The 9,443-nt window shown below is 38.1% G+C and overlaps 2 long non-coding RNA genes across 3 annotated transcripts; one reads left to right on the top strand and one right to left on the bottom strand.

Moving 5' to 3' along the window:
- Positions 1-6,014: 6,014 nt before the first annotated feature.
- LOC148923609 (uncharacterized) lies at positions 6,015-7,611 on the bottom strand. 2 transcript variants are annotated; one of them, XR_016132583.1, is made up of 3 exons: positions 6,609-7,611; positions 6,392-6,499; positions 6,015-6,297 (listed from the first exon to the last, which is right to left on the bottom strand). It is a non-coding gene; the product is annotated as an uncharacterized LOC148923609 (long non-coding RNA). The 2 variants fall into 2 exon arrangements; XR_016132582.1 differs by lacking the exon at positions 6,609-7,611 and having other exon boundaries at positions 6,392-6,602.
- A 703-nt stretch (positions 7,612-8,314) lies between these two features.
- On the top strand, positions 8,315-9,210 carry LOC148923610 (uncharacterized). The gene is made up of 2 exons (XR_016132401.1): positions 8,315-8,386; positions 9,016-9,210. It is a non-coding gene; the product is annotated as an uncharacterized LOC148923610 (long non-coding RNA).
- Positions 9,211-9,443: the final 233 nt, after the last annotated feature.

The raw sequence follows: 9,443 nt of genomic DNA on the forward strand, positions 1-9,443 counted from the left end.
CTGTTATTTCCTTCTGTACGCACTGAGGAACATACCTACTTTCAAATATCATGTCAAAATTTATAGCAACTACAAGCATACATATGACAAGTGCAGTCATACCCTGTTGATATATATAATATAATACTATGTAATCCTCTCACACTTCACATATGAATTCATCTTTGTGTATACAGAATATATCTATTTTATAGCAACCATATGACTATGTCAACAACAATTCAAATAAGCATACATTATGTTAATAATTATTGTATAAAATGTCAATACCAATATGTCAACAGACATTGCTATTTCTCCACGTAAGGATATTCAATACTGACTCAACTTATTTTTAACACAAGTATACTGACATACTTGGATTTTACATATTTTTAGAGGGTGGTTTTGTATGAATTTGATCATATTTTGTCTATTATTGGGTGTGTCTATATCTACTTCTCTATTATGTTGGTATGTTGACCACTTTGTTAAGAATGTGTAGAAAAAGGTACAAAATATGTGGATGTACAACACCCTTGGTTTGAGACAATTTTTAATGGATATTTTGTAGTCCAATCAGCCCATAATGCATATCAATCTCTTTTTCTTTGAAAGAGCTTCGCGTGGGTATCTAGCATGCCTCAATCGGAGTTCGGTAGAAGAAGTTATGGTCGTTACAAGAACACTGCGATGTCCAGAAACTTTCACGTGGCCGGGTGAATTATTACATTTTAAAGACACCCGGCCAGGTACGGTAAATCTGCAATGAATTACTCCCTCCGTCCCAAGGAAGATGACCCCTTTCTTGGGCGGCACGGGTTTTTATGTAATTTTATTTTGTGTGTTAAGTGGAGATAGTAAAGTAAGAGAGAGGGAATAAAGTAGAGATAAAGGAGTTTCCATTTTTAGAAATGGGTCATCTTGGTTGGAACAAACCAAAAAGGAAAGTGGGTCAACTTTAGTGGGACGGAGGGAGTATTACATTGTATATTGTAAACTTATAGTGCATTAATTCACGCGGTCGGGTGCACTGCTTTGGCGAATTATTTTGCAAAAAACACGATTTATGAGAGAAGAACTTACCGCCTCTATCACTCACACACACCTCCAAGAACACTTTGAGAGAGAAAATTGAAGATTGAAGACTCTAGCTCGGAAGATTGAAGACTTCATTCCTAGATTCGTTCCACAGGAGTTCTTAGTATCCGTCTCTTATGTCTTTCATTGAATTCTTTGTTTCAAACATGTTTTTGTGAAGAACATGAGTAGCTAAACATTTCTTGTAGAATTCTTGGTGATGATGCACTAATTTCATAGTTTTTATCCAATTAATTTTGTTCTTGCCTTGTTCTTGTATTTATTTATTATTCTTGGGTTTATTCCTTTTAATTGCTTGATCACCATTTGATTGTGTAGTATTAATTAGATTAATCGGGAGATGAAATAATTAATCTGGAAATAAGAATAATTCTCACCTTAATGCAATAAAACTCGGGAGAGTTGAGGTTTTGAGTGAGGACTTTGACCTAACCGAGCTTTTGGGAGTTAGGGGTTTTAGGATTAGAAGGGGACTTCAATCCTATGACCTAATCTGCAGGTTTCTCACCTCAGGAGAGGGTCTAATCTATAATTGTGGTCGATTTAGTAACTGTAAGGAGACCAAAAGTTAAGGAAAATAAGTTACATATTTCGGCTCATTCTGTACAGAGAGGAGGTGACCAAAATTTCAACAAATAAGTTACATATTGGGCTCAGTAAATGATCTATTGAGGTTTGGATGTGGCCTCCCCAATTAGCTCTTCTAATTAAATTGAACCCATAACTTAATACAAACTTATATTGTAATATCATTATGAGCCACTACAATAGTAATATTGCACTGTCCATCCAAATCCGAATGTACAATTAATCCAGGTTTCCTATTTATTTAAAAGTTATTGTTATGAACAAAAGATCTTTGATATCTTAAAAAAGAGAAAATATTCACTAGTTAAGCCACACCAAAGTGGATCTTTGCAATATCATTATATATCATCTTTCCAGCTGTCTTCCCCACCAATTATATTGAAGTTTACTCTCACCTACATAATATTAACCTCTATAAAATTTAGGTAATTCAGTCACCCTTTGGTACAATATGAATTTGATTGTTAGAAATTTAAATGCACGACTATAAAGAGGGGAAATAAGGGAGTTGGTGCACACAATCAAAGCAAATAACAAAAACTTCTCACACACTTAGACCGTGCAACGGGCTAAGTGGGAGAAAATAAAGACATAAACTAAAAACAACATGCTAAATAAACACATAAACTTCTCACACTAAGACCAAGAATTGGGCTAAGTGGGGGAAGAAAACACATTGTGACAGAATGGAAGCATGCTATATATATTTTTAACCAAAAACTTCTCACACTTAGACCAAAGATTGGGCTAAGTGGGAGAACACACAGAAAATAAAAACTATACATGCTCAGCACAATTAAAGCATACACATAAAAACTAAACGACTGAAATTAAAATTTACTTGGTCAATGGGGGGGATTTCAATTCTGGGTTTGGCTCTCCTAGGAGCCAGACCCGGGTGGTACGTTGGGGCGGTTCACTTTCAACTTCTTCTTTGCCGGCGACGCCGGCACTTCCTCTTCAGTAATCATGAGGGTTTTTGTCAGGGGTTTCCTCACAGAGACAGATGCATGGGGGGCTACCAATGGCTTGGATGGGGGTGGAAGCCTTTGTTGGGAGGAGCTTCCCTGACCGGGCTACTGGACCGTTTTGCTGGCTCCAGAGGGCAGCTTCTGCTGGGTCCGGGGAAACACCTCTCCCAACCATTCTGTCATTCTCTTCATAATCTTGACCGCATCGGTCATCCTATCATTCTGGGCAGATGACAGCTCGGCTAGGGCATCCAGACTCCCCTTAATCCCCTGCAACTCTTTCTTGACTCCCCCAATCTCCTCTCTCATCACAACCATCCCTTTCCGCAACTCTTCCACGTTCATAGTCGCCACATCCTCCATCGGTTCCGGTTCACGCTTCACTTTGTCCACATTTGCCCCTATATTGTAGAAGCACAACTCCTGCCCTTCCTTGTGTAGGAGCCCCTTGTTGAAAAAATATTCCAGGCTAAATAGCTCCGAGGGCTCGCACATCGTTACGCTGGGCTCCGCCTTCCCAATTCTCATCACAAAGTTGCGTTCTATATAGGCGCCCAGGAGATGGCAGGTGTACATGTGGCGGGAGGGGTTGGCTGTCATCTGATGGAAGGCTTGGGCCAGCCAATATCCGAGGTGGACTTTGATGCGTTTGGACATGCACCATGTGAAATAGAGTTCGGTGGTGGTGATGCTGGAACTGGCAATGCCCATCAAGTTGTAGCCAATGAATTCCTGGGCAAACCGGAGGAGATGGTCAGTGATGTGGATCCTTTTCAACACACTAGTCTTGAATGTCCCACTCCTTGTGTCACGCCCCAACCCTTTTGACGTATATATTTATAATATTAAAGTAAAGAAATCATATATTAATTACATCACAATCCAAATACCATCATTTATTAAAATCCACCATTTATTAGCTTATATACAAATATTATACATCAGCACACATAACCATAATCATTAAATATCATCAACACTTTCATATCCATATGCATATGCCCCTATGTTCAATTTTTTATTCTGTGACAAATCATGCCTGGTATCTGCCCGGGATTTCCATTGTGTACGACCCGTAGGTCCCACTAGGTCCCACTGCCTTTGTACATATATATATGACCCGAAGGTCCATTGCCATTGTATAATATGACCCGGAGGTCTCATTGTCATTGTATATATATATACGACCCGAAGGTCCATTGCCATTGTATAATATGACCAGGAGGTCTCATTGCCATTCTATACATATATATATGACCCGAAGGTCCATTGCCATTGTATAATATGACCCAGAGGTCTCATTGTCATTGTATACATATATATATGACCCGAAGGTCCATTGTCATTGTATATACGACCCGTAGGTCCATTGCCATTGATATCAGAACCAGGGCAAGATGTCACGGATCCTCTTTAGTCAAATGATTAAAATAATTTCAATGCAATGCGTATCACATATCCATTGCGCCAATCACAAATCTATATCATATTCCATTAAATAGTTCCAATACAATATACCAAATGTATCCCTGGACCATGGTAGCAATCACATATCCATATCATTTCTCACCATTTAATATCAATTAACACATAATCATCAGAGTCCCATCATATAATTTATCAATATCAAATAACACATAACTGTTTCAGGATCACATCATATAATTTAAATATTCACTCCAACTTAACACATAGCAATCAATCAAATAAAATATGAAATATGTAAAATTAAAAGTGTAATACACACCTTCATTAGCATAGATAATTTTATTCGAGCTCCTAATCCCATTCTCCCGCACCCTGATTTACGATCACTAATCCCTTTTGGTTTTGAGACGTGTCTTTGGTCTACTAACTATACTCTGTAAATTTCCTATTTTCTTTCTTTTATGAGGAGCACTATTTCGACTAATATTCTGATTTTTCTTCTCCCTCTTTCTCCCCTTCTCTTCTTAATGAAATATAAAAGATATATATATATATATATATAGAGAGAGAGTCCCATTATCCACAAATCCACTCTTAAAGATCGAACCACCGAACCCTACCAAATTAGGGATTTTAGATCTAGTTTTTTATGGATAAGATACAGAAATTTATAAATTATTTTCGCCTTCATCACGAGCCTATTTTAATTCATCTGAAGGTAAATAAGTCATACTAACATGTTACGAAGATTTAACTTCGTCCAGAATATATTACTTCATTCTAGTAGGTTTTTACTTCTTTCCAGTACGTAAATGTGGTTTCGCCGTCGTGTGCCGTTCTTTCTCTCTACAATATCTATCACCACCGCCATGACGATAATATGGTTTAATAAACACATAGAATAATATAATAAATTATTGGAATGAAGTATGTGTAGAAGCATTTGAAGTCCTACTGGAATGAAGTAAAAATCTTATCCAATGAAGTAATAATGTTTCTGAATGAAGTAATAAACTTACTTGAATAAATTGCATATTTAAATGTTAATCAAGCAAAAACTCACATCAATGAATTTGAATGAAGCATATGTTGAATCATTTCAAAACCTACTGGAAGCAAGTAAAAATATGTTGTAGTTTCAAGGTATTATGTACAGAATGAAGTAATAAACCTATACAATGAAGTAAAATGGGCTAGTAATGAAGCAGAAAAAATTTTCACAGCAGCACATCTCATCAAAAAAACTAGATCTAATGGCCCAGATTTGGTTGTTTGGTCTTTAAAATTGGTTCGACATTGATCACAACTCTCTATAATATATATATATATATATATATATAGGGGAGCACTAGGGTGCCCCCTTATTTAGAGTCACAACGTACATCCAATCTGGTGCTGCCATGTGGCACAAAACATGCAATATTTTAAACACAAAAGTGCAATCTAGTTGTATGTATTTTCGCAGATTGCATTTTTGTTGTATGCAAATTGCATTTTATAGTGTTGAGTTTTGCATTTTCACATAAATTGCATTTTTTATTGTTAAATTTTGCATTTTCACATATAAAAATACAATCCGTCTATATATAAAATGCAATTTAAACAGTCAATATCTAAAATGCAAAACTTAACAATAAAAAATGCAATCTGCATATAACAAAAATGCAATCTGCCGAAATTCATTTATAGCTTCTACAAATGCGTATTGCATTTTTCTGTATACAATATTGCATTTTTCGTGCCATGTGGCAGCACATGGTTGGATATACGTTGTAACTTTAAAATTAGTTGTTATACAAGTACACCCCTATATATATATATATATATATAGGATCATGATCAATTGAGATTATTTATGTAACACCCCGACTTTTGGACATCTTTTAAGCTCTTCTAAAAGGAACGCCGAATGGCTAGACAAAATTTTTTTTTTTAACAAGATGATCGTTAAGACGATCAAAGGAGAATTGGACATTTAAGATCGATCAAGAGAAATTTTCGAATTCCGTTTATGTACAAAAGAATTGAAGTCCAAATAAACAATCAAGTCCGCAATGATATAAAATACAAGTATTGGGCTATGTCTATTTCTTTTTTTATCTTGAGCCCAAATTCTTTTATGCTCGGCCCAATAGCTTGAAGATCAACCACATAGGGCCTCAACCGATCAGCTCCGAGACCCCACTCCATATGTCCCAATTCAGCCAGCTCAACTTTTTCCCTACAACATCTGCAAAGAGAATACAAAGTCATTTAATACCAAGACCTGCAGCATTCAGTTAAGGAAAAGCAAGTGAGGAGTTATTAAAGATGAGTACACCTACACAAAATGTCAAAAGTAGTTAACAAAGAGCCAAGCAAGACCTAGCTGTCCCTAATCAAAATCTTGACCAAATCCCAATAGGTTGCAGGAGCTGCAACAAGGAAACAATCTCCATTTGAAGCCATGGAGTGCAAGACTCCGTCTCAGCTCAAAGCAATAAATGAAAAGGAGAAACTAGCTACAATGAAACAAATAGGATTATAGGACAAATCTCTTACCTGCCAAAAGCTTTTTTCAGCTTGAACCTCAGCCCCTCTTGCACCGAGAGCTCCAGTGTATCCTACACATCAAACAAAATCGGTTAGGGACAGCCACTTAATGTTATGCAGTACTTACCAAAATGAGCTTGATATGCCTAAAGAAGGACTTGAAAAGGGGAGTCAACTCCTAGCTCAAAATAGTTGATCCCCACCTGCACAATATCTGCTCCCAACAAACTTAGCAAGAAGCCAATAGAGCAGATTTGCTCTCTGCACACACACCTTGACCAAATCCCAACCAACTCCAAAATTTAGTATATATATATAAGTGCACAGCTCTAATAGTTTTCCTTAGTAATACAAAATCCTTTTCACCACCCACTCACGACACTAAGCGCGGGCGACGAAGAGGAGAGGAAGCGGCGGCGAAGGCGAGAGACCGCCACCACCGAACCGAAATCACCAAGCAAGGTAAACTACCTCAACACCCCAACACCTTATCTTGCACCATGTGTAGAACAACCACGAGTAGTAGCCAAGGACTTAGAATTTTCAATAAGAATCTCATCTAGTAGCAACAATAAGAACGCCCCAGTGATCAAGAATCAAGCTTTTTACATGGCAATATAGGCTAGTGGAACTAAGTAGTGAAATCCCCAAACTTTGATCACCCAAGTATCGAAAGCAATAATCAATCGAGAACTCCAACAGGTTTCGTAATAATTAAAGGGAAAAGGGGAAAGGGACTTAGCTTTTAGGCCTTCGGCGACGGAGAACTCGACGGAAAGAACAAAGCGGCGTGACAGCCACGTGCACCCCTGCACGGCGGCTCCGCCTTGAGGACCGGTTGACCGATCGACGCAGCGGGACGAGGGCGGCGAGACCGCGAGCTCCGAGGCGACGCCTCAGCCCCACCTGTGAATTCACTCCGGCGTGACTCCACCGCCAAAGAGAAGAGATCATTGCGGTGACCGAGAGATGAGATGGAGGAGACGAAGCCGGCGAATCTCCGGCGAGCCAATTGAACGGCGAATCGCCGAGAAAAGAAGAGGCAAGAAGCTGCTGCTGTGTTTTCTAAATTTAGGGATTTAAAAATGTGAAATTAGGGAGAAAGTCACGATGGAGGAAGTGAGGAAGTGGGTCACTGCTTTGGGCCTAAGGCAAAGAAAGTTGATGGATCAATTTAATTATTGGGCCTAATGATTTGAGTGGGAATTGGACTAAGCCCCATAGGAATTAATTAAAGAGTATATTTTGTGATGGGTTATTTTAGCTTGGGCCATATGAGTTAAATGAGATGATGAGATATTCCCATTTAATTAGTGGGCCAAGAGACTTATTGTTTGGGCCAAGATTTAATTATGAGAAGTTGGAATTATTTAAGATTTGAGATGTAGCCCCGTTAATTAATTTCCAAATAATTTATTTAGATTCCGGGAAAATAAAGTAGTAAAGTGGGAGACGCGAAAGCCGACCGGCGTCGCCCCGCGACGCCTCGAACGGCCGCTAAGAAATAGGAGGAAAGAGAGACGACGTCCTCGAGCCATGAAAATAATTAAGTTTAATAAAGAAGTGCCATTAATTAAATTTTCCTAATTTAATTAATATGCAAGTTCTAGAATTTTCCAAGTAGTAAGCAAAGAATAAAAGAAATTAATTAGGGCATGCATTCCTAAGTATGAGATTTTGTCTCGAGTCTAATTAGTATGTTGTTATGTTATTTTTTTCACAAAGGACTATCTCCGCAAGTTAAGATCAGAGCGAGAAATTCAAGTAAAGGAAATTAAGCGAACAAGGTGGGCTTTCTGTTTATGTTACAGTTTTTACGAGAAGTATATTTTTAGTGAGCTTTCAGTTTAAAGTATGTTACAGTTTTCATGAGAAGTACTATGTTTAAAGTATAGTTTTTATTAAAAGTGCTATTGTGATATGATATTACGTGAGCCATATACGAATGTGCTTTCAGTTATTTCGTAATGATATTACGTGAGCTTTATATGATGCGTTGTCAGATATTTACGTTCCCAGTACGAATGTTTTCAGTTATTTAAGTTATCAGTATGTTTTGTCTTGCCGAGTTTTGTTTTGAACTTTGCCTATCTGTTTGTCTAGCAAGGGTGACGTCCCTACTAGACCAGGAGTTCGTGAATTTCGGTTCACCAGGAATTAGTGAATGCGGGTTTGTAAGTGGGGTCAGCTCATACATACCCGGTTCACTCAGTTTCAGATATGGCATTAGTTCTAGGAAAAACAGATCATGATCACAGATTTTACTTAGAAAATGCTCTTAGTGTCCTCGGGCCTTTTAAGATAAAACCCCGAGCTCACTCAGTAGTGGCTTGACAAAACCAGTTTTTCTTTTCAGTAAAATATATTTCGGCACGTGTCCTGTACTCAGCCCTGCATATGTTTTAAAAATGTGCAGGTTGAGCAGTGATGACGGCGGGCGGTGTTGAGCACAGACAAATGAAGATCCTTCGATAGAATAGTACTTGGATGCGTCGTGTCTCCATACACGATGTCATCTGCTCTTGACTCTTCCGCTGCAATGTAAAAGTCGAGTTTACACTCCTTGTATTATGCATTCTGATATATATTATTCCAAGTTATTTCAGTTCAAGTTCAGTTGTGCCACCGTTTTCCCCCTTTCTTCCCCGCTTCTTTCATCCTCCCCTAGTCGCGATCAACCGAGCTTTCTATCCTTAGAAAGTGCGGTCGTGACAATTTAGGCTAATTGAGAAATGAGATGCAATATCAGCCACTCATTTTTATTAAATGAGTGGTCCAGATTTTGCCACACAATAAATATTATTAGATTAATTTAATATGAAAGGGTAAAACTGTCTTTTCGCG

Source organism: Salvia hispanica, chromosome 6 (genome assembly GCF_029641045.1).
Source record: "Salvia hispanica isolate PSC_SH4W2 chromosome 6, Shi_PSC_v1, whole genome shotgun sequence".
Taxonomy (NCBI): Eukaryota; Viridiplantae; Streptophyta; class Magnoliopsida; order Lamiales; family Lamiaceae; genus Salvia; species Salvia hispanica.